We start from the raw sequence: 26844 nt of genomic DNA, 5'->3' as shown, positions 1-26844 counted from the left end.
ATCTCTGCTTTAGAATTGTCCAATAAGCATTTTTCCTTATGTCACAATCCCTCTTACTTAACCTAACAAGATATTTAGTTAGGCTTGAATATTTTACTGCTAGAACTATTGCACTTGGTAAACTCAAGAGGCAAAATTAATAAACCAGATGTAAGAGCATTAAGAAGAATGAAAGCACATTTAACACCAATTAAAATTTACAATGGGGCAAAAGTGTTTCTTAATTGGATGCATAAAGCCAACTTTACTATAGTACAGGTGACCAAGTAAGATATGTCTCTAGATTGGACTAGATAGATGCTCTTGTGTATGTATGTCAAGGGTGTTGTCTTTCACAAGTACCCACAGTATCATGTGATCTGTGGGCTGCTTCTTGGAGTTATCTGTTTTTAATGAATTTTAATGAAAAATCCTTGCAAATGACCAGAGCACGAGTTAGAGATCTGTCTCTGGGCAGTTATGCAGGTGTTCATTTAAAGATTCTGAACGGCAGCCAGGTGCTAATCCAAATGGAAGCATTGGTTCTTAACGTGCTTATACTTGATCTGGTGAGTGTGTGAATTAGACTTAGAGGCAGAAATTATCCATCAATAATTTTTTTTAAAAAAATTCATCTGAGATTATTGGATATGTCCATTTAGCTTCATCTTTTGTCCTTGCACTATCACTAAGGTTTTCAATAGGAACACAACATGTGCTGCTGTTCCTTGCTTAGAGCAGGAGTGTTGATGGTCACCATTTCCATCTGCAACATGCACTTGACAATTACATCCATTCTGGAATAATTAATTTTTCAAGCAAAACCAGCTAAGAGCTGTGTACACCTTTAAACACTATTGCACTACTTAATCAGATGCCTGATGCATCTATGACACCCCTGCTACCATTCAAACCTCTGAGATGTGGCCATATTAGTGATGCTGCCTAGAACCAGGCTAAGTTCAAGGAACTGGTTTTGGTGTATAAAGCCCTATCCAGCTTGGGACAAGGGTTCCTGAAAAATCACCTCACCCCTTACTTACCCAGTTGATCACTGTGCTCTTCAGGTGAGGGCCTTCTGTAGATACCATCTTATCAGAAGGTCTGTTCTGCACAACATAGGATTTGGGCCTTTAGTATTGTGGCACCAACACTTTAGAATTTCCTCCCCTTAAATATTAGACAAGCACCATCTCTGTTGTCTTTTCAGCACCTACAGAAGACCTTCCTGTTCCAACAAGCCTTTTAACTAGAGACCTTTGTCCCAGTCTGCATCTGTATTGGAATTGTTTTTAAGGTGTTTTTGAAATGTTTTGTTGATAAGATTGTTTTAAAGTTGCTTTTATTGCCTATTGTTTGCAGCCCAGGGCTCCTTTTGGGATGAAGGGTGGGATATAAATTAACTAATTAAATAACTTCTGGCTTGGAGATTTGCCCATGATATGGAAATAGTTGGGTGGCATGATCAGTGTGAAGTACACAACCACACAAGCATCCCACAACTCCCAGTACAGGCATACTTTATGTTAGCTATGGAAATAAATAGCCATTATAGAGCAATGCGGTGGGACCTTACACCCATGACAATTTTAGCTTAATGGCAGGCTGTTCTGCATGCCCTGAAAAGCCACTGAATTTGTTGTCCTGCAAATATGTTTTTATTTATTGTATTTTATTTTTACTTTTAATTGTATTTAATTATTCTAGGGCTCATAATTGCAGCTATAGGCTTCAAAGTGGTTGGGGGATCAGGAAATGAGGCTTCTGTCCCATGCATAGTTTATTGTCCCTTTCTATAACTGGCATAGTCAGAATACTTTATGCAAATGAGGGCAATTTGCGTATTTTTACTCAGACTATTTAGCCTTTATTGAGGCTGGATTTGATGCAAATTTCTGGTGTATGTGTTTTAAGTAAAGGGTGTATGCCATGCTGCTTAACAGATTCCCCTCCTGCCTCCCTTTATACTGCCTAGATGTCATTTGAAATGATTGTGACAATGTGGCTTATCAATTTCAGTGATTTATTGGAATTTCAGAAAGTTCTTTCCATTTGTTAACTTTCTTTTAAAAAAAGAAAAAAGCCTAAATTTGGTTGTTTCCATTAGTCTAAGCATATTTCGTGTACTAGCTTTGTAAAAGAAGCTATAGTCTTTTCTTGGAGATAACAATAAATATATTTCTTTCTTGGTAGTGTGACATATTAGTGTGACATATTGAGCTCTTTGGGGTGAATGGGCGGGGGGGATCTAAGATGGAATTTTTGAGTACCTTGTACGGGGTCAGACTCTGTTGGGCAGCAGACAAGCGCAGAGGTGTCTAGTTGCAAGGTTTGGGCCAGAGCAACAGGAGGGTGCTAATGGAAGTGTTTGCTTTATGGTGTGTTGGATTTATTATGAACTTTGTTTGAAGAAGTTCAAGTGAGGGGCATGGACTTCCAGACACCCATGTTGGGAGGAATTTTGGCAAATAGCTTCATGGTAGTTAATATTTCCATTCGGATTGATTGCTCTCTGACCACATTTGAGATTAACGTTATCTCTGAAACACCGCAGTTCATCAGAATGGTTGGAAACTTCCTTTTCTTTTTCAAAAGGCACCTCTACAGAAAAATGATTGGAAACCTTTATTTTAAAGGAAGTATTTGCTTTTAACAGCATTTGTAACATTGTTCACTATTACTTGAGCAGATAGAAGGGTGAGAAGTGTTGATCGAGTTTTCTCTTGACTGCTTGCTCATCATGAGATTTAAAAAAAAAAAATTTGGGGAGGAAGGGCAGGATATACATTTACTAAATAAAAGAGTAAACTTGCCTGCCAATTAAGGCCACATCCGCACCAGACGTTTAATCCACTTTAAACAGTCATGGCTTCCCTCAAAGAATCCTGGTAAGTGTAGTTTGTGAAGGGTGCTGACAGTTGTTAGGAGATGCCTTGTTCCCTTCACAGAGTTCCAGTTCCCAGAATTTTCTGGGAAGAGAGGCTGACTGTTAAACCGCTCCATTGGAGCTCTGTCAGGGGAATAAAATGTAAATGGACTGCCTTCAAGTCGAATCCAACTTATGGGGACCCTATGAATAGGGTTTTCATGAGGCTGAGAGGCAGTGACTGGCCCAAGGTCACCCAGTGAGCTTCGTGGCTATGTGGGGATTCAAGCCCTGGTCTCCCAGGTCATAGTCCAACACCTTAACCACTACACCATACCAGGAGTCTCCTAATAATAATCAGCACCCTTCACAAACTATACTTCCCAGGATTCTTTGTGAGAAGCCATGACTGCTTAAAGTGGAATAAATGTCTGGTGGGGATGTGGCCTATCTGTGATGAGTTTGTTGAGGGTTATATTCAACTAAGTCATACTCTGAGTAAACCCATTAAAATTAATGAACCTAAGTTAGTCAGTGGGTCTACTCTGAGTAGGGCTACCACTGAATACCACCCTAAATAATATTGCCCAGACTTACTGAGTGAGAACATATGTGAAGCTGCTTTGACGCTGAAGTAGGGATAGTGACACCTGTGGTTCTCTGGATGTTTTTGAACTCTAGCTCCCATCAGCCTCAGCCAACATGGCCAATGGTCAGGGATGATTGGAGCTGTAATCCAACATCAATCAGAGGGTCACTGGTTTCCTGTCCCTGCTGTAATGCATTATATAAATAGTATTATTATTAAAACGCAATGGCTCCAGTTCAGTTCTAGTTGGATGGAACAAAGTTATAAGATGAAGATAACAAGCCATGCTTTCAGTGTAGTGGGACCAAGCTTGTGGAACTCTCTCCCAACTGATATTAGATAGGCACCCTCGTTGCTGAACTTCAGGCATGAAGACTTGCTTGTTTCAGCAGTCATTTGAAGATAGTTTTATGAGGTTGGTTTTATGATGATTTTATTGTTTATTTTATGTATGTCTTATTTTTATGCACACCGCTTAGAAATGCAGATGATTAAGGGTGACACCAGAAGAGAGTGTCTGTCTACATCTGCACTGGCTGGTGTCTGAAGATACAAGATGCACCAGCCTTACTGTAGCTAGGTTCATTTGGGTCTGGTGTCTAGAAACCCCATGATGAGTCCTATCATGGAAGGAATAGGTGGAATACAACTGTAATAAATAAGGTCAATGGGGCATATCTGAACATTGCAATGTTTTCATGCATGTCTTCTCAGTTGGGACAAATGCAACACCAGTGTGGGGCAAACACAAAGCTTGGGGGTCCGTATTCTGCATGCCCTCTGCTCCTGATAATGCTGCCCCCCTTCCCCCCCTTCTTCCTTTGGTCAAGCTGAACGCAGCTCACAACTGGAGGAAGAAGAGAGCAGATTTAATAAGTTGGTTTGGGTATGGAGGAGACAAGCCCTCAGGCGAACATTTTAGAAGCCTGTCATGTTGATAGGGCTGTTATATGGATCAAACTCGTGGGGTTTGGTTACTGCAGAAGAAGGAGTGATGGTGTCTTTGATCAGCACTGCCTGCGGAGAGGCTTTTGGGTCAAGTAGTATGAGCTTCCTAGGAAAGATATACAAGGCAAGACTGCACATCAGGTATCAAAGAGATTTTACTGGCCTAAATAGCTAAAAATGATGATTGAAGCAGGACTTGAGACCCAAAGAAAGTCTAGCAGTGGAAAGAGCTAATAGGAAAAACATTGCAAAGAACGCACTGAAGAGAAGCCTTGGGGCTTTAACCGGAAGCCCACTGGAATAAGGTATCGACAATCTGATATCATGTGGCCGAGCAATCACATCAGTAGAAAGCCTAACAAATTCCATTCTCTTTGACTGTTTGCCTTCAAGCTTCTAGGACTCAAGTAACGACTCTCTGTACTTTTAAACTGAGTGCTAAGTTGGGTCACTTTGGAGTTTAACAATATATCTATATATACTGTAGATATATAGATAGATTTCTTATTGTGGCTTCCCACTGAACATTCCTTTCTTAGGCAGATTACGGGTTAGTAGTCCAAAATGGCTGGTTGATGTTCCCAGTGGAAGCAAATGGTTAGAAGATAGGGATCTCTGTGTGTTTGAAGGAGATAACTTCTCCAAGCTCTGATGGGTGACAGCCCTCCCCACCCTCCAGCTAAGGGGAAAGGACAGGTGTGTGGGGGAAAGAAACAGCATGTGGAAGTTTGGCAAGAGTTAGAAACAGAGGGAGAGAGCACTGCAAGTTGCCTGAAGAGCACCTTGTGGGCACAGAATCAGTCCCTAGGAATCTTGGTGTGGGGCAGCAGATTTGCAAAGAGTGCCTGCTCTGTGGCCCCATTTGTATTCTTGTATAAAGGTACCTTAAGACTCATTTGTGTACTTGTATAAAGGTACCTTAAGACTCTAGTGCTCGCTCTCTGAAGGAAAACCAAACCTGGATAGTGCTGCCCCTGGAATATGCCTCTATTCATGGAAGCAACTACCAGCGGAACGGGGTGGAAAGGAAATGGAAGAGTTTACTGCAGGAGGAAAGGGCTGGTCGCTTCCTGGTTGCTAAGTGTAGCTACTTCCCCTAACCTTATTCAAGTCAAAGAGTTTGCGATTGACAAGTCCAGATAGCAAGCTGCTTCTGGTCTAGTCAATTTCATTTCTATGGGAAGCTTCTTTTTTTTAAAGGAGAAGAGAGATTCATGAGCACGTATATGGATACTCCTGTATTATTTCACAAGTTTCAGTATGTTCATGTGTACCTGTACATGCCCACACCTTATTCCTCATGTTGACTCCATCTAGTAGGGATTGTCATTGGACACACCAAAATGTACATAACTTATTTCCTGCACAGCAATCTTAAAAAGCACTACTGTGGTCCCTTAGAAGTTCTGAACCAAGTTTAGAAGAGAAAGCCCAAGACGTTTTCAGAGCCTGAAGCAGAGAATCCAATATATGCCCCTCTCTCTATGGTAGTAAAATATAATAATAAAATAGATAATTGACCTTTTTTAATGGGTCCTCAAAATCTGCCACTCTTGGAGTCCAGCTAGGGTGTGTTGAGCCCCAAGTTTAGAGACAATGCAAACTTTTGTGCATTTCTAGATTAGAATAAGAACATAAGAAGAGCCTGTTGGATCAGGCCAGTGGTCCATCTAGCCCAGCATCCTGTTTTCATAGTGGCCAACCAGATGTTTATGGGAAGCCCATAAGTAGGACCTAAGCACAAGAGCAGTCTCCTCTCCTGAAGTTTCTGGCAAATAGTATTCAGAAGCCAACTGCTTTCGACTATGGAAGCAAAGCATAGCCATCACGGCTAGTAGCCATTGATAGCTTTATCTTCCATGACAAGTACGAAAAATGGGGCTGACCATAGTTAACAAAGCATTATAATCTATTAGGATGACTGACAGTTCTGAGGGGTGAAAAAGGCAAGAGCCTAGTATTTCTGTTTGGTTTAGTTGTTGCTTGTCTTCATGAATCTTTCTGCATCTTTCTGATGTCATTTTTCTCAGACATAAGTGGAAAGTATAGGAAGCACTTAATCCCACTGTTTCTCCAACCCTGTGAGGTATGCTGTGCTGAATTGCCCAAAGTCACCCAGTGAACTTTGTGGCTGAGTAAGGGATGCAAACATGGATCTCTCTACTCCTACCTCACAAACGTTCTCAGTGTTAGAATGTGATTATATATCACAAGATTGCTCACCTTTATTTGGTCTTAATTATCTGTTTGGAATGTTGCAACCATGATATACAGAAGTTTTTATTTTATATTGTTGAGGGATGTGGGGAACAATGGAATCAACCCACTCCTTTTTTGGGGGGGGTCCATTAATTTGATTTAAGAACACAAGGAGAGCCCCACTGGATCAGGCCAAAGGCCTGTGTAGTCTTCTTGTCATAGCTTCTGTTCTTATTGAGTCTAAGAAAACTAATAACTAGGGTGTAGAGCTTTGGAAGATGTCCTAATGGGATTACTGTTTTGTGTTCACGCATGGTTACACCAATCCTATCTGGGCTCTTTTTATAAATGTCAGACATATACATGTGCATATATGTATGTATCCTTTTTTAAGACATAACATGGGGTGGGAAGAGATCAGCTTTCTATAGGATGAAAAAGTTGGTTTCTTCCTAATATGCTAATTGTGTCTACTTCCTCTGGTCTTATTCAGGTCAACAGAGTTCTCAGATTGACTAGACCAGATTGCAAGCTAGTCAGTTCTGAGCTAGTCAATTTCATTTCCATGGGAAATTGCTTTTGAGATGCCTGAGCATATGTGTGGATATGCCTGTATCCTTTTGCAAGTTCTAGTTTGTTCGTGTGTGCCTATGCATGCCTGCACTTTACTCTTCACATTGACACCATCCAGTGGAGATCAAAATGTATGTAGGGCATGTTTTTCTAGCATTTTCAGAAGGTATAACTGAAAGCGGTATGAGGGGGAAAGACACAACCCAGATTGACTGGCAGGACCAGCAAAATAACCATTCTATAATATCACCTGTCTCTTGGCTTTTCCATGAACTTAATTACAGTTTGATCCACATGCTTTGGAGTTGCCCTAAAGCTATACAGCATTGGCAGGATATGGGAACTTGAATGAAGCTCACTTTAGCTACTGAATCTTAATTGTAATACTTTAATCCTGAGAAATATATTCCATGTTAGATCCAGACTAACCTGTCATGCTATTTAGCCCCTTTGAAATCAACGGGACAAATTCATTGTGCCTCATGTGATAAGTCCTATCAATTTCAGTAGGTGTCTGCTAAGTCTTTGGGTGCTTCCTACACATCTGTTTTTTGGGGGCTCATGGAGCTGCTTTGGGACCCAAGAAAGGATTCTTGTGGTATTGGAGGTCCTGTGGGTTGTATCCAGTGCTTCCCAAGTGGACTTCTGATTGTGGAACAGGACTTCCCCTGCCTCTCTTCTCCCTACACCACCCCCAAAATTTGCTCTGGAGGGTTCCTGAACTCTCTAGAACATATTCTGATGGTGCCTGGGGGGCTGCAGAGGAGAGGAGGGGAAGTTCCATTGTGCAAGCAGACATCTGCTGTGCGAGTGAAACAGCAGTGTTAGATACAACCCTATGTTAATGGGCCTCTGGGTTAGTGACATGATAGATCTCTGTGCTAAGGGAAAAATCACTTAAAATCAGTGGGACACCACAGGGTTAGCTTAGGCAGAGTGAAGTGACTGCTTCAGGGGGGCAGATATTGGTTTGGAGCCAGTGTTAGTCCTACTCAGCATAGACCCATTGAAATTAATAGATATAACTAACTTAGGTCCATTAATTTCAATTACTATGAGTAAAATTTAGTTGGATGCAATCCACTGAGTGTCAGGAAAGAGTAGTAAAGTATTAGTTATTTAATCTTCTTTTGGGAGGTTGCGACTTGCCTTTTTTGGAGATGCTTCATCTCAAGATTTGATTTGGATTCCTGCATTGAGCAGGGGGTTGGACTTGATGGCTTTATAGGCCCCTTCCAACTCTACTATTCTATGATTCTAAGAGGTGAAATGTATTGAGCTGTCCATGCTTTCATTTTATATGTCACAGGAGGCTCAAGTGGTCTCAGTGGCTAGGAGTGCCTATTCTCAGCTTCAGCGGGTTCACCAGTTACAGCCCCTTTTGGACAGATATGAGTTGGCCACTGTACTTCATGTTCTGGTAACTTCCAGACTGGATTATTGTAATGCATTGTACATGGGGCTGCCCTTCAAAGACGACTTGGAAACTTCAACTGGCCCAAAACGCAGGAGCCACATTCCTGGCTGGGGTTCCATTTAGAACTCATACAACCCCTGTTCTAAAACATCTGCACTGATTCCCAGGTCATTTCTGGCCCAAATGAAGGTGCTCACATTAGTATTTAAAGCTCAGAGTGACATGTCCCAAATATCTGAAGTACCGTCTGCTTTCATACAGGCCCTCTTGGTTGTTAAGTTCAGCAGAGGGGCCTTCTTTGTAGTTCCACCACCTTCAGAAATTTGGGGGGGTGGCGGCCCAGGAGAGGGCATTCTTTGTTGCAGCTCTTGTGTTGTGAAATTCCCTCTCCACAGACGTGTGTCTGGCACCTTCATTGTAGTTTTCATTGTATACTGAAGACACACTTCTTTACCCTGGCCTTTAACACTTGAAATGCATATTTTGGGACCCACCCTATGTTCTTGGCCATAACCTGTTTGAAACTGATTTTAATATTGGATTTTAAATTGCTGTAACCTCCCATGTTGAAGGGCGGGTCAGAAATCAAATAAATACTATATAATAATTACTATCCTTTTCTCTGAGTTTTTGAACAATGATTCCATGTGTTATCTGGCTTTCTCTGTGGCTGCCCTTCACCCTGACCTACGTCTCCCATTTTCGTTTTTCTTCTGTTTCACCTTTATAATAATAATAATAATAATAATTGTTTTAAGAAGTAACGTAACATAAAGTATCAAAATTTATACCCCTCCCCAGTCGGAGTTTGCACTACGTATCTTTATAACTCTATATTTCATTATTTGAGCGTATATTATCATGATAACCATATCCTTTCAGGTACACTTGGCAGTTGGTCATACATGTCATGTTCAGTAGTATATTCCATAAATTTCCACCAGGTGGTATTAAAGGACTGGGGATTAGTACTTCCATTTAGGAGACATAAATTATATGTATTTTTTCCCTAAGACTGCCATATTCCAAATATTTTTAAACCAGGCTGAGATACCCAGCCCTTCCAAATGCTTCCACCTCTGTGTTATGGTTTATCTTACCGCCATTAATAACATTGAAATTAACCCTTTAAATCTTAATTCCAAATTAGGCCCCTCGTATAATTACAATAAAAATAAACTTGATGTTAATTCCACATTCTCTCCAGTAATAGCAATAGTATTTTGATGTATGTCTTTCCATAATCTGTTTACTTTTGGGCATGACCACCAGCGATGAAGGTATGTCCCTGTTTCATCTTTTGTTCTCAGTCTCTTTGCATTTCTTACCATGACTTCCCCCCCCTTTCCCCCTTTTCTCCTGGGAGGGGGAAGGGCAGCATCTTATTGGAAAACCTGCACTGCTGTTAATATATTGCTTTGGTTTAATTAATTAATTTGTTTATTTATTTGATTTAATTTATTATTGCAACCCACTTTATTGGTTTAATTTATTATTAAAGCCAGTTAAAATATCAACAAGGGGAAAAACTCGCCCGATTGCTTTTGAAAAGCTATTGTCTACTCCAGGGGTTCCCAAACTATGGTCCACAAGCTTCATTCTGGTTGATCCGCAGCGTGTCTTGTGGATTTGTGGTTGAAGACAGGAGATGGCACAACCACTGCATTAAATATTCATATTGATTAAGTATTAAATATTCATATTACATGGTTTTAATGGCATTTTATTGCTTCTTTAGTTTCTTATGTATTGTATTTAATTGTATTACAATTAGAATTCCACAGACTTCCACAGAATTCACAATGTAATACAATCTCAAATCTGCCATTCCTGGGCAAGGCGGTTGAGCGGGTGGTGGCGAAGCATTTGCAAGCGCATTTGGAGGAAGCGGATTATCTGGATCCATTTCAATCAGGCTTCAGGCCTGGACATGGGACTGAAATAGCCTTGGTCGCCTTGGTGGAGGATATGAGGAGGACATTGGATGGGGCAAATGCCCCTTCCTTGTCCTCCTTGATCTCTCAGCGGCTTTTGATACCGTTGACCACGTTATCCTCCTGGACCGCCTGAAGAGGTTAGGCATGGGGGGCACTATATGGCAGTGGTTCCATTCCTTCCTCTCTGGTAAGTACCAGAGAGTGGCATTGTGGGATGAGGTTTTGGATCCTTGGCCTCTCACTTGTGGCGTGCCACAGGGCTCCATCCTCTCCCTGATGCTGTTCAACATCTATATAAAGCCGCTGGGGGCTATCATCAGGAGATTTGGGCTGCAGTGTCACCAGTATACTGATGACACGCAGCTCTATCTCTCATTCAAATCTTCACTGAGGTTGGTTGTAGAAACCCTATCCAAGTGCCTGGAGTCGGTGAGTGGCTGGATGGGAAGGAATAAGCTGAAGCTGAACCCTGACAAAACCGAGGTACTGTTTGTGGGAGACAAGGGAAGGTTGGGGGATGTTGACCTGGTGCTCAATGGGGTACAATTGCCCTTGAAAGACCAGGTTCGCAGCGTGGGGGTCATTCTTGACTCCCAGCTGTCCATGGAGGCTCAGGTCTCGGCTGTGAGCTGGGCGGCGCTGTATCAACTCCTTTTGATACGGAGGCTGCGCCCCTACCTTCCCAACCATCTGCTCCCATCTGTGGTACATGCCCTGGTCTTCTCTCGCCTAGACTACTGTAATGCACTCTACGTGGGGTTACCCTTGAAAATGGTCCAGAAGCTGCAACTGGTACAGAATGCAGCGGCTTGCCTGATTAAAGGCATCCGCCAGCGTGATCACATTACTCCACTGCTGAAGGAGTTGCACTGGTTACCGGTTTTTTTCCGGGCCCTATTCAAGGTGTTGGTTCTGACCTTTAAAACCCTGTACGGTTTCGGCCCAGTCTATCTGAAGGAGCATGTCCAACATCATCAGGGATGCCGCTCAACAAGATCAGCCTCAAAAGGCCTTCTCTCTATCCCACCAGTTAAAACAGCTAGACTGGTGAGAACTAGGGGAGGGCTTTTTCAATTGTGGCCCCCACTTTGTGGAATTCCCTCCCAAATTATCTCCTCCATGCCCCCTCTATGATGAGCTTCCGCCGGGCCTTGAAGACCTGGCTCTTCAGGCAGGCTTTTGGGGTGGGTTAGGTTTTATTATTGTTGTTGAGATTTTTAATGTTTTAATGTATTTGTATGTTTTTATTTTGTACATCGCCCAAAGTGGCTGGACAGCCAGCCAGATGGGCGACTAATAGATTTAATAAAATAAATAAATAAATACAATAAAATATAAGAAATAAAAGAAATGATAAAAATGCCATCAAAATAATACAGGATATAGCACAGCGCATTACAGTTGCTACAACAGGCAGAAAAGTCAGGAAATGGTCTGCCAAGACCCTTAGCAATTTTCAAGTGGCCGGGGGGAGGGAAGGGTTGGGAACCACCTGGTATATGCACATGATTATTATTATCCTGGTTTTTGTTTTTCCTTCTATTTTGCAGTATAAAATTATATTCTATACATGTAACTATGCTATAAACAGTTAAATTTCTGGATAAATGATTAACTCTGCATAGAAAATCAAATCTGAAGGAAATTCTGGAGAAGAAAGTGTTTGATGAAGGCAAGCGATCAGACTATTGTTAGTAATGTATTTATGGCATACTTTATGTCACCGAAACAACACAATCTACACACACAACAGAGGCAGTAGCAGGCTTCAGGAACCCCAATGTTTGCAGAAGCACAAAAGCTATTTATTTATTTATTTAACTAACTAACTTCTATCCCACCCTTCCTCCCAGAAGGGCCTAGGGCAGTAAACAAAGGACAAAACACTACAGTAGGGCCCCACTCATACGGTGGGTTACATTCCAGAGCTCCGCCTAAAAGTGAAACCCGCCAAAAAGTGCAACTCCGTCAATAAAATGGCACCCGATGCCCAAAAAACGTCATAAAAGTGGAACAAGTGCCGTATGAGTGGGGCCTTACTCTAATTGAAAGCTGCTGTATTAGCAGAACGCCAAAAAGCAGGGCCCTACAGTATAAACATTTTAAAACAACTCAAAAACAAAATGTCTTAAAAACATATAAAATATAACAGATCTTAAAAACATTTTAAAAATAAAACATCTTAAAAACATCTTTTAAAACATCTTTAAAAACATCTTTAAAAGCAATTCCAAAACAGATGCAGACTGGGATAAGGTCTCTACTTAAAAAGGCTTGTTGAAAGAGGAAGGTCCTCAGTAGGTGCCAAAAAGATAACAGATATTTAAGAGGAGGGAATTCCAAAAGGCAGGTACCACAACACTAAAGGGGGGAATAAACCCTAAAGGAGGCCTCACATACATTCTAGTTAAGACTGAGCATGCTTGGTGGCCACAGATTGTTGACTGACTGTTGGGGTGTGTGTGGAAAATCGGAAGGGAAATGGTGTATCCTTAAAGAGGGCATGGCTGGCTGGCTAGAACCCGGAATAGGAGCACTACACATTGCAACATTTTGTTGCAGGTTTCACTTGTATGCCATGAAAACACCACTGTTGAATAATTTTTCATCCAGTTTACTTGTGCCACTTTAACAGTCATAGCATCCTCCACAGAATCCCCAGAAATAGTTCTGAGGGTTGCGGAGCAAAGGAAGAAGCTGCCTCATACCAAATGAAACCTTTGGTTCCTCTATCTTCATGTGGTCTACTCTAGAATGACTGGGACTGTCCTCTGGGGTTTCTCAGAGGGGGCTTTCCCAACACTTCCTGCAGATGCTTGGCATTGAACCTGGGATTTTTTGCATACAAAGCATGTGCTCTGCCACTGAGTTTCAACCCATTGTGGAATTGCTGTGGGGTTGCGTTTGGCTTGCTGATTCATCAGGCCTCCTCCAGTGTGATCGTATGCATGTTTACTCAGATGTAAGCCCCACAGGGTTTGATGGGGCACAGTCCCTTGCATGTTTAGGACTGCATCCTTAAAAAAACAAAAGATATGAATTCCATTGAAGCCTCGTATTGTAATTTAATAAGTTGTTGCAGCAAATTTCACCTTCAAGTATTTGCTCCGCACAAGGCTTTTGACAGGTCACGTGGGGCATTTAGCCACCAAATTATCCCTTTTGGGAACATGAACAGTTCACCTAATTGTTCAACAGAATAGTTGGATGGATTAAGCTAGGGGAGGTTTAAGGTTAACTATTTTGCAGAAAATGAAGTGATAACATTTACTGCTGGTGGTTATATGGCTTAGTAACTTTTTTTTTAAAAAAAATTGTTTATGCTTAGTTTGGATAAAGCTAATACCAGGGAAGTTTTATAATCAAATTTTCTCCTAACAAACAAACTTCCCTTTTAAAAATAGGAGCTAGAAATTACCTTATTGAGGTCTTTTTTTTAAAAAAAAAATTATGCTGTAACTCCAAGCAGTATTCTGTCTTGCTTGGACCTTTTGCTTTGCTTCCTTGCCAGAACTTTCACTGGAAAATAAAAGAAGAGAGTAATAATTAGATCTGGATTGCTCCTCCTTGAAGCATCGTGCAGTGTTTATAACTGTCTAGGTTTATTTTTTTTAAGGGGAGAAAAACAGCGGGAAATTGAGTATTTAATTATGTATATAATTCTGAAATTTGGAAACATTTCTGTTTTGAATTGAAGTAGTTTGTGAGCCAATGTTTGTATTAGCTTTTGATTTTTATAGGGCTCAACATATTTGGCTTGTGCATCTCAACTGGAGACATTTTTTAAGTGAACATGACTTCAAAAGACGTTTGCTGACTTGCATTATTACTTGAGTTGCTGTCATTTTTACCTAATTATTTTTTTAGCTTCTGCATAAATCTGACATGGCTCTCTTCAGAAATCAGTGTGATTTGAGAAAGAGCTACTGTTGTGTGACATATTTGAATCTTTGCAGCTCTCCAGGACCATTTTTGAGGCCCATTCCTAGTTGCAATAATGTGGACCTTTGCACTGCTACTTTTCTGGGGGGTTTTAATGCCAAGTTTCCAGAGAGAATTGCTAGTGCTTTGTACTTTGGAAACTTTCCCCGCTAAAACCTTTGCCTCCAATGATATTTGCAGGATCATAACCGCAAGGGGGAGGTGCTGAGGGAGCCTGGCCTCCTCAGGCATATTTGAGCCCCTTCCTTGAATATTTGGCTTTCATTTAAACATTTTAAATGCAGTAAGGCTGCAATCCTAAGTCCACTTCTTAGGGAGTAATGGAACTTCCTTCTGAGAGGAAATGGTTAGGATTGCTGCCTGGCAGAGTAATCCTAACTGCTTGCTGCTGCCACTGCTGAGGCTCTGCAAAGGAGCAGGGTTACTACAGGCCAGCCACTCATGGCAGCAAAACACTGGGGCAGGACGTAGACCATGCCCTGCTCCATCTTCATGTTGGGATAGTGACCAGGCCCAGATCAAGCCCTCTGCCAGCCAGCGTCAGCTGGGAGATCAGTTCAAGATCCAGCAGATCCCAGGCCAGTTTAGCGTCACCCTCAGAACGCCCCATTTCAGAGCCTTCTGCTGTCCTTCATTGGTGGGGAATATGGTGCGCCCGCATGTTCGGTGGGTGGAAGGAGGAGGTATGCACTGACACCATCAGTGATGGCTGGCAGGAGGCCGGCTGAGCCAGCTGAAACAACCAGAGAAGAGCCTGCTGGATCAGCCCAGTGGCTCATCTATTCTTGCATCCTGTTCTCACAGTGGCAACCAGATGCCCAGTGGGAGGCCCACGAGCACGCTCCCCTCCTGCAGTTTCCACCAACTGTTATTTGAAGCATACCACCTCTGACTGTGGAGGTAAACATAGCCATCATGGCTTGTAGCTGTTGACAGCCTTCATGAATCTGTCTAATCCTCTTTTAAAGCCATCAAGTGGTGGCCATCACTGAGTCTTGTGGGAGCAAATTCCATAGTTTAACTGTATACCGTTAAGAGATGAGGGGTGCCTCTGCTGAATCCAAACCCTCCACAGCCCAGCATAGAGGAGGTTTGGATTGAAGCCTAATTCTCTAGTCTTTTGGTTTGAGGAATAATGAAAAAAAGAGTGCAGGCAAGTCTTTTACCCAATTGTACCGAGGAAGTTGGTATTGAGATCCATCTGGGGTGAAAGGAAGAATTCTTTCTGAAATGCATCAGGCACTTCTCCTCAGAAAAACAGTGTTTTCTCTCCTGGTTTTGTTGCATCAGGCCACATCTGAACCATACATTTAAAGTTCTTGTATACCTCTTCAACAGTCATGGCTTTTCCTCCAAAGAATCCTGGGAACTGCAGGTTGCTAAGTGTGCTGAGAGTTGTTTAGAGGCCACTATTCCCCTCAGCGCTACAATTCCCAGAGTGGTGTAATAATCAATCCCCTTCCTTGGGAAATCAGAGAATGGTAGTGTTACAAACAAAATGCCTTAGCCCCTTTTAGGGGTCCTAATGGCTTGAGCTCACTCCCAGTACTCACCCAATAGTGTTCAGAAACGAACGAAACAATGATGGAGAAGGAGTATCTTTATTGCTAACACGTGTACGTGGAGAAGAGGCCAGGCCAGTTCTGGCAAAACTATGCATTGCTGGCCTTTTTATCAGCTTTGTTATGTTAATTACATTAGCATCATTAGCATCATAACTACATCACTTTCATTTTCCATACATCGCTTTAACCATGCCCACTGGTACCTTCCCCTCTCTTCCTAGTTCCATATTTGGAGTTGTTATTCACAACTTGTTTTGCTCATTTCAACCTTGGATGTTTCACTCATATCTGATACCTTTTCCTACAAACACAGCTGCATATTGCAACAAAGCCTGATTTTCCCAGCTATTTTGCAAACGTAGCTTTGTTCAAACAATGTCAGTCAGCAATTTAGCATTTCTCTTTACACACACACAAGTAAATTAACTTGTCAGCAGATTAACACACAAGCAAATTAACTGTCAGAGGGATGCTACAATTCCCAAACCAAGCAATATCTATATTTAAGTAGACTTCAGTGTCACAGTAGCTCTGTGCAGTGCAACTAAACAGCACTACTTTTAGGCACTGGGGATGGAGGATAATTTTGTTTGGTCTGTATTAGGGTTGGGATCTGCATTTTGGTGCAGGTTTGATTCTTGCTCTGTCAAACTTGCTTCTGGTACCACTTCATCAGGGATTAATGTCCGCTATTTACTATAATTACTGCAAAAATACTGATTTTTTAAAAAAATATTGATATTTTGGGGAAAATATATATATTAAAGTCAATATTTTGGGGGAATATTGATGTCAATAACTATATTTTTGAGGCAAACCTTTTAGAAAAACTCCACTTCAGCTGAGGAAAACTGCTAGGGGAAAAAACTGTGAAGACAAAAAAAGTGAATAAATGGGAAATCCAGTGTCAAATTTGAATTTTGCAAAATTCAAGCACATTCTGAGTTTGTATGTTTAGGTGGATTCAACCTGATTCACACCTCCTGGACTAATACACAGATTGGGACATAACTATCCTTCAGAATTCACACTGCACCGAATTTTGTAATATAGTTCTCTGCCCAAAAATACATGAATATTTTTGGATAAAATACATTTATAAATGCATATGTTGATGTAAAATAGCATTTAAATAATGCATTTTATGGTAAAATATATATTTAAATAAATATAACATTGTATAGTGTTTTTTTTTAAAAAAAAACCATGTGGAAATAGGATGGAACGGAATTACAGATGAACACATGCAAATTTGACATGGACCACAAATACATAAATCCATCCAGCCCTTCTATATAGTTCCTTTAATTTAAAAAAAATTAAAGTACAGTAGGGCCCTGCATTACGGCGTTCCGCTTTAAGGCGTTTCATTTTAAATTTTAAAGGTTTTTTCCCCCTTTTGCGCCGTTTTTGCGTCATTTTCATGCAACGTGGCCCATTAAAGTCAATGGTGTTCCGCTTTACGGCGTTTTCCGCTTTACTGCGGGGTTCCGGAACAGAACCCGCCGTATAAGCAGGGCCCTACTGTAATGTTTTTATTTTACATTTAATACAATTAAATTATTTTAAATGTATTAGGGGAAAACTGCCTGTTACGTTAAGGCTGCATTCAGACATGGGGCTTATTGCTTTAGTTTAACGGATTAAAATGGTAGCACTTCTATCCCAATTTCTGAAATCTCTTTCATACTGCAGTACCTGTTGCGTTAAGGAATTGTGGCCTTTTCAACCGATAGACTGGCATCTTGCGCAACTGTCTTTCACACTGCTGCAGTGAACAACGCCTTGTTTGCATTGCTTGCCTGTTACACACATCCACACTGTAGTTCCATCATAATTCACTGCTTGAGTTAGTCTCTGGACACAGATGTGTGTGTGGGAAAAGAGGGAAGGGAATGCTGCTACCCACGCCTATGCTGGAATACCAGTACAATTTCCATCAGGCAAGAAAAACTGGCTAAAGGGCAAGAATGCATTGCATGCTGGGATGCCTGTCACATGAGTGACTGCAGCTAACCTCCCACCATCGTTCGGATTCCCAAGTTTGCAAACAAATTGTTTCTGGGATTATGTATCACGAAAATTAGCACTAAACTTCTACCATATTCCACTAAATTTCTGCAACTTTATTATTATTATTATTATTATTATTATTATTATTATTATTACTACTACTACTACTACTACTATTATTATTATTATTATTATTATCTTTATTTATACCCTGCCCTTTTTCCAAACTGGAACTCAAGGTGGCTTCCAGATAAAAATAAGTACATATCATTAAGAACCTATAAAAATATAAAACATATAAACATATAAAATCAGCATTAAAACAGGATTAAACTATTAAGATGTTAAAACCAATTACTCTTAAAATACTGCAACCCAGTTTAGGAGCATACAGGTAAAACAATAACATACAGCATGCTCTTCAGTCACTACCCTTAAAACCTTCAGTTCCAAAGGCCTGCCGGAAGAAAAAAGTCTTTAGCTGTCGGCGGAAAGACTGCACAGAGGAGGCCATTCTTGCCTCCCTACGGAGGGGAGTTCCAGAGCCTAGGGGCAGCCACTTTCTTTTATATCTTGTGAAATTTAAAAAAATATAATGTGCAAATTACCAGGTAAAAAATCATCAGAATAATGGAATAAAGTGCAGTGTGAAAGCAGCCTAAGTGTGTGATCACTTTTTTTTTTTTAGTGGTCAGGGATAGAGATAGTTTTATGTGGGAAGGTGCCAGCTAATTGCGATGACAGCAGTTTACCTCTCCTGCCAAAGAGACGGGGCCAGCCAAAGACATTTTGCTGTCTGAGGTGAAGTGCAAGATGGCCTTTCCTATTCCCTGTAAACAAGCTAGCTGGACTGGTAGTTGAATTTTATTTCAACCCTGGCAAGAGGACAGCACCCTCCCTGCTCCTGAGGGCAGCAACTAACTTAGGTGGTGCATAGCAAGCTGTGTAGCACACACAGAAAGCACTGTGCTCAGACACTGCATCACCACTGCCTGCTCTGCAGCATCTGCTGCCTGAAGTAGCCGCCTCACTCTGTATAACGCAGCCTTTCCCAACCTTTGGGCCCCCAGATGTTGTTGGACTACAGTTCCCATCAGCCCCAGCCAGCATGGCCAATAGCCAGGAATTATGGAAATTGTAGTCCAGCAACATCTGGGGACCCAAAGGTTGAGAAAGGCTGGTATAATTATAGGGCCATCATTCATGCATTCCATACAGCAGATGTGAGAAACATTTGACCCTCCAGATTTTGGTGAACTACAACTCCCATCAGCCCCAGCAAGCATGGTCAATGGCCAAGGAAGATGGGAATTGTAGTTCAGCAACATGTGGAGAACCAGAGTTTCCCCACACCTGCCGTACAGTTTTCATATATAAAAATAAACAGAATTGATATTATCACTATATGTATAATTTATGTCAGCGGTTCCCAATTTTTGTCCCCTTGGACCCCTTGAAAATTGCTGATGGTCTTGGACAGCCGCTTAATGATTTTTCTGCTTGTTGTAGCAATTACCATGGACTGGTAGATGCTGTATGATTTTGAGTTGTATTTTTGTTGCTTTTATTTCTTATGTATTGTATTTTATTGTATTACAATTTGAATTCCAGAGAATGAAATACCATATAAGAAATAAAAGAAGCAATAAAAATGCAACTAAAATCTTACAGCATCTAGCACAGAGCAATAAAAATACCATTAAAAATCAATATAAATATTTAATTGTGCTATCTCCCATCTCCAACCACAAATCAATGGAGGTGTCGTGAACCACCTGAATGAAACTCGCAGTTTTATATGACCTGATTTATGCGACCTTCTTCCAGGATAAACAGCCATACATGCTTGTGACATTCTTTCATATCAGTCCTCTATATATTTATATTTCCTTATTGATTTCACAATTATTCTACTTATTTTTTTTCCTTCTCTTGTTCTAATTTAGTGTTCTTAGTGGGTTTTTAGGTTTTGTTGGGGAAGTGACTGACAAAAGACAAGAAAAATCATATTTCTACCTGTTCTCTGTACTCCTCCTTGCTTGTCAGCAGTCTTCACCATTCAGCATCCGTATCACCATCATTTCTTATAATCATAGCACTTCACTGAGACCTTATTGTTGTAGCCTCAATAGAATGCACTTATTTATAATTGTTGTCCCACCTTTCAGTTAAAAATACACAAGGAAACTTATGATAATTAGAATAACAATAAAATACAACTTTGTAAATCAGAGGTAGCCAATGAGGTGCCCTCCAGATGTCATTGGACTACAGCTTCCATCATGCGTACACATTGGCCATGTTGGCTCGGGCTGACGGGTGTTGTAGTTCAACAACATCTGGAGGACATCATGTTGGGTAGCCTGTGGTAACCAGTAGTATCAAATGTAAACAACGGACACAGTCTCAAACCACATAGAAAGAACACAGGAAACTACCTTATATTGAGGCAGGCCATATGTCCATATATAGTCCAGGAAAAATACAGAAAAAACCCTGACACCCCACCCCCCCAAAAAAAGCAATGGAAGCTCTTTCAATCGTTTCTAGTCCAGAATAACCTACTGAATAACATATCCAAAATCCGCAAAAATCTGAGTCCGGAAAAGCTTCCAAATTAACAGTAAACCAAAATGGCCGAAAAAGGGGATGATGTGAGAAGCTAAGTTTCAATATTTCAGTTTTTGTACCAGATAATGTGTAATTTTGGGGGGGGGTTAGGCAAAGGCAATGTATTTAATTATTTATTCAATTTGTTTAATTGGTTATTTAAATTTATTTAATTATTTAATTTAATTAGTCACAGGTATAGCACAGTGGGGAGGAGAGCCTGGCTGGGAGTCCACAGTCTGTGAGTTCAAATCCCCACTCGTGTCTCCTGGCTGCCAAGGGTCAGCCAAAGGTCACCCCAACAGTGAGTGGCTCAGGGGTTATGTGCCCTGCCACCTGTGCAGCCGTGGGCAAGCTGCATAGTCCCAAGGAACCCAGTTGCCCCCCAGCTGGCAGTTGCGGACAAGGAAGGGGCTGGCTTGTGCAGCTGTGGCAAGCTGAGCAGGCCCTAGCCAGCTGGGGAGGACTAGCCTCAGAGGGAGGCAATGGTAAACCCCCTCTGAATACCACTTACCACGAAAACCCTATTCATAGGGTCGCCATAAGTCGGGATCGACTTGAAGGCAGTCCATTTCCATTCCAATCCAGGCACAGGCAATATGTCGTTCTTATACTTTTATGAATTTCTTAGGAACAATAGGTCAGGCCTACGTGAGATACTCCAGGAAAAGTGCATAGAAAATGCAGTGGTTCACATGCTATCTGGAAAGTATCACAAGCTTTTCATGGGCACAAGTAACTGGGAGTACCATCCCCAACACATGCTTTGGGCCAGGACAAATCATACACCCCAAGAAAGGGGACATAAGAACATAAGAAGAGCCTGCTGGATCAGGCCAGTGGCCCATCTAGTCCAGCATCCTGTTCTCACAGTGGCCAACCAGGTGCCTGGGGGAAGCCCGCAAGCAGGACCCGAGTGCAAGAACACTCTCCCCTCCTGAGGCTTCCGGCAACTGGTTTTCAGAAGCATGCTGCCTCTGACTAGGGTGGCAGAGCACAGCCATCATGGCTAGTAGCCATTGATAGCCCTGTCCTCCATGAATTTGTCTAATCTTCTTTTAAAGCCGTCCAAGCTGGTGGCCATTACTGCATCTTGTGGGAGCAAATTCCATAGTTTAACTATGCGCTGAGTAAAGAAGTATTTCCTTTTGTCTGTCCTGAATCTTCCAACATTCAGCTTCTTTGAATGTCCACGAGTTCTAGTATTATGAGAGAGGGAGAAGAACTTTTCTCTATCCACTTTCTCAATGCAATGCATAATTTTATACACTTCTATCATGTCTCCTCTGACCCGCCTTTTCTCTAAACTAAAAAGCCCCAAATGCTGCAACCTTTCCTCGTAAGGGAGTCGCTCCATCCCCTTGATCATTCTGGTTGCCCTCTTCTGAACCTTTTCCAACTCTATAATATCCTTTTTGAGATGAGGCGACCAGAACTGTACACAGTATTCCAAATGCGGCCGCACCATAGATTTATACAATGGCATTATGATATCGGCTGTTTTATTTTCAATACCTTTCCTAATTATCGCTAGCATGGAATTTGCCTTTTTCACAGCTGCCGCACACTGGGTCGACATTTTCATCGTGCTGTCCACTACAACCCCGAGGTCTCTCTCCTGGTTGGTCACCGCCAGTTCAGACCCCATGAGCGTATATGTGAAATTAAGATTTTTTGCTCCAATATGCATAATTTTACACTTGTTTATATTGAATTGCATTTGCCATTTTTCTGCCCATTCACTCAGTTTGGAGAGGTCTTTTTGGAGCTCTTCGCAATCCCTTTTTGTTTTAACAACCCTGAACAATTTAGTGTCATTAGCAAACTTGGCCACTTCACTGCTCACTCCTAATTCTAGGTCATTAATGAACAAGTTGAAAAGTACAGGTCCCAATACCGATCCTTGAGGGACTCCACTTTCTACAGCCCTCCATTGGGAGAACTGTCCGTTTATTCCTACTCTCTGCTTTCTGCTTCTTAACCAATTCCTTATCCACAAGAGGACCTCTCCTCTTATTCCATGACTGCTAAGCTTCCTCAGAAGCCTTTGGTGAGGTACCTTGTCAAACGCTTTTTGAAAGTCTAAGTACACTATGTCCACTGGATCACCTCTATCTATATGCTTGTTGACACTCTCAAAGAATTCTAATAGGTTACTGAGACAGGACTTTCCCTTGCAGAAGCCATGCTGGCTCTGCTTCAGCAAGGCTTGTTCTTCTATGTGCTTAGTTAATCTAGCTTTAATCATACTTTCTACCAGTTTTCCAGGGACAGAAGTTAAGCTAACTGGCCTGTAATTTCCGGGATCCCCTCTGGATCCCTTTTTGAAGATTGGCATTACATTTGCCACTTTCCAGTCCTCAGGCACGGAGGAGGACCCAAGGGACAAGTTACATATTTTAGTTAGCAGATCAACAATTTCACCTTTGAGTTCTTTGAGAACTCTCGGGTGGATGCCATCCAGACCCGGTGATTTGTCAGTTTTTATATTGTCCATTAAGCTTAGAACTTCCTCTCTCGTTACCACTATTTGTCTCAGTTCCTCAGAATCCCTTCCTGCAAATGTTAGTTCAGGTTCAGGGATCTGCCCTATATCTTCCACTGTGAAGACAGATGCAAAGAATTCATTTAGCTTCTCTGCAATCTCCTTATCGTTCTTTAGTACACCTTTGACTCCCTTATCATCCAAAGGTCCAATTGTCTCCCTAGAGGGAGAGTGTCCTCTATGAGATGCCACTGCATCAGATTTTGGAAATTTTATTCAGTCGATTATTCTGGACTAGAAATGGTTGAAAGAGCTTCTATTGCAATCGGGGTTTGTGTGTTAAACATTATTTTTGCTGTACTAATAGCTCAGTATTTTCTGGACCAGGAGTAATCAGTGTGTTGCCCTCCGACTGTTGCTGGACTATTACTCCCATCATTCCTGACCAGTGACTGTACTGGCTGAGGCTGAAGCAAGTTGGAATCCAGCAATATCTGGAGGCCCTCAAACTTCACACCTCTGGTCAGGGACTACCTGTGGCTCTGTGAAGAAGCAAAGGCTTGAAGCTGGATCTTCAGAATGCAAAGCTTACATGTTACTAGTGAGCTGCTACCCTCCCCAACAACAGGAGCAATGAAGTTAATAAAACCAGGAGCAATAAAATACCAGCCACCTAACCTTCAACAGTAGGGGAATATGGATTAGGGTCTCAAAAGAAGTTCTAAAACAGAGTTAGCCCATGTGGTGCCTTCCACATGTTGGATTCCAACTCCCATCAGCCCAAGCCAGTGTGGCCAGTGGTCACAGATGACAGGAGTAGTAGTACGACAACATCTGAGGAGCATCACATTGGCTATCCCTGTTCTAAATGAATTGAACAGATTCACATGGGAGCAAGCAAGCAATTGAAACCATGAGAGTATTTCCATTTGTGCAATTTTATTTTATTTCTGTCCTTTTATTTGGACTGTTGTTGTGATGTACAGGGAGCTGCCTAGGGAAGCACTGAAAATCATTCCACTCATCCGTCACAGATAGCAATTATGTTAGAATTCTCTGCTTATGTCGGTTCTTTGATTCTCAACTCTTTTTGCTAAATGTGGTTGGTAGTGCAACCTCAAAGATCAAGGTTTTAAGGTTAACTCAGCAAGCTAATTTCAAGAGAATAATGTAGGGTGGACAGAAGGCAGCTGCACAGTACATTTTTGATGGGCAAAAATTCCTTTTTCCCAGTTCATCTTGGAAGCAGTTCTCATAACTCTCAAGGGTAGCCACAACATCTGCGAAGTTGGAAGTCATTCTGCAGAGGAAAAAGGTGCGGAAATTGTCATGGTAGTTTCTGGTAATGATTTATAAAAGTAAGAGCCATCACCCATATTTTTTTCAGGCCATAGAACATTTGGATCTTCTGCGCAAATAGGGCTAATATGGTAATGTTGCATGCACTATTATTTGGATTTCTAAAATGATCGTTGTTTTAGTTGGTAACTGCAAAAGCAACGAAGGTTTTCTGCCTCTTCTCTGTATTAACTCAATAAAGTTCACAGAAGGAAAATTTCCTATTCCCTCCTCCCCGCTACCACCAATGATGCTCCTTGAAAAGCCTCTCTGGATGGTCCTCCTGAACAATAGGTTGAATCCGGCGAAGCCAGTGAATGAGTGGAATGACTGCCTATCCCTCTTGCCCCCCCCCCGCTCATGTGTCCAAAGTCCACTCCAGGGGGCTTGCACAATGACTTTTTGGATACATGGGGCAAGGGAGGCCGTTCTCCTCACAGAGCTGCAATTCCCAGAGTGGTTTAACAATAAATCCCTCTTTACAGGGAACTCTGGGCATCAAGGGAGAAAAGAGATGTCCTAACAATTCTCAGCTCCCTTTACAAACTACAGTTCCTAGGGTTCTTTGGGGTAAGCCATGGCTGCTAAAGTGGTATAATAGTACTTTACATGTATGGTGCAGATGTGACCAGAGTCCAACAACATCAGGGGACCACACGTTTTGCATCCCTGGTCTATAGTATTTCCTCACCTTTAAGGACCATTGCAGCCCCTGACCACCTTCCCAAGATGTAAGAGCACATTCCTGCTTGTAGTATTTTGGCCAATCTGCGGTAAGCGTGAGGAGGGGCTACAGTTCATATTGCACCATATGAAAACTATTGATCTTTGCTGTCTTCTCTTTCTTGGTTTCTCTACATAGTTTTTTTTAAAAAATGTGTATGATTGATGGGGATAGTCTTGCATCAGTGCTGTTTCTGGCCAATTTTTCTCCTGGCCAACCGCAACTGGGGCATCGTTCTTTTTTTTAAAAAAAAAAGTTTGCTTAATTTGTACCAGTTGAGCAAACTGAGCGTTTAAAAAAGAAAATTAAGAAAAGGCCACATATGCGATTTTGAGAGGGTGAAACTTTATTTGGGGGGGATATGGAAATATTATTTTGAGACAAAATGGAAAAGAAAATGACACATTTAAAAGGAAATATGAAATTAGAAGTGTGCCATTTTTCCCTCCTTATTTTTTAAAAAAGTAGCTTTCTGTAGCCTTGTTCTTTATTTTGGATTAGGCTGGGATGCAAATTAAACCTTATTTATTATTGACCTGAAATTCCAAATCCCAGACATGATTGTTATAATAATAAATTTAAAAAGAAGATACTGTTTTCATCTCATCTTTTTTTCCTTATGAAGTTCACCTGTGGTGCTTAAACAGGCACGTGTCTGGATTGAGCTATGGGAATTGAGCTATGAAACTAAGATTGTACATCCTGCAGCAGAGACATTTGTCCAAGTGATACTTGAGTTTCCTGCTGGGTCTGGTGTTGGAATCACTGGTGCTGTGGACTGTTATGCTAACCTTTTGTCTCCCAAGAGCCGAGTTCAAATCTTCATATTTCATAAATACAGTAATTTTTGTTGGCTGTGAGATGTGGGTTCCAAGATGATTAATTGGCTCCTATGATTGGATCAGCTAGATGGGTTTTGGCTCATCTTGGGGAGCAGCTGTCAGCTGATTTTTTCCCTATTATTTCCCCCACATTTTACTTTATTTTACTTTATTTTGTTTTGCTTTAAGCAGTGTTTGGGGATTATACACAGCATTTGGATCAGCAGCAGAAAATTTGAGAGTGAACTATTGTCTAACCTCTGAGATGTTAAGTTCCCAAGCAGTAAACAATTCAGAGCCAAGGGGGACAAAATACAAGGAGATCAGGGCCAGATTTTTAAAAACATCCTTCACAGATGAGTTTGTGGTTTACAGATGAATCAATTTATTTTCTGTAGCAAACGCTCTGCATTATTTAGTAATGGTTTTTGCATCTTTTCTCTTCCTGTCCCTATAGATATATGATTGATTAAGGTGATCCGTTCTTGTGTAAATATAGTAAATATTTTCCACCTATCTCCATAGTGGCATTTCCTTGATGATTCTTCTCAGGATTAAAAAAAATGCATGGCTAAAACTCAGCATGATAGCTACTGTTTCACATCTCCTACTTGGATGCTTGAGGAGCATGACTTTTTGTGTAGGGAACCCAGGTTAAAATCCTCAGAAAAGCCCCACCAAAAGGGATAGAAGGCTCATACCTTGAGATATGGTATAAGAGTAGAGGTTAAGAGTGTAAGGTAAGAGTTCAGTAACCTCAATTATGAACTCACAAGTTCATTTTAGGGCTGGAGAACCTCAGGTTCTGGGGTCAAATGTAGCTCTCCAAACTTCTCTA

At 41.4% G+C, this 26844-nt stretch overlaps 1 protein-coding gene across 3 annotated transcripts in view; it reads left to right on the top strand.

Moving 5' to 3' along the window:
• Positions 1–26844, top strand: part of RSPO2 (R-spondin 2) — a 172790-nt gene that overhangs the window by 127986 nt on the left and 17960 nt on the right. The window lies entirely within an intron of this gene.

Source organism: Rhineura floridana, chromosome 1 (assembly GCF_030035675.1).
Source record: "Rhineura floridana isolate rRhiFlo1 chromosome 1, rRhiFlo1.hap2, whole genome shotgun sequence".
Taxonomy (NCBI): domain Eukaryota; kingdom Metazoa; phylum Chordata; class Lepidosauria; order Squamata; family Rhineuridae; genus Rhineura; species Rhineura floridana.
The sequence above is the reverse complement of the archived record's forward strand: the minus strand, read 5'-3'. Positions and strand labels throughout refer to the sequence as shown.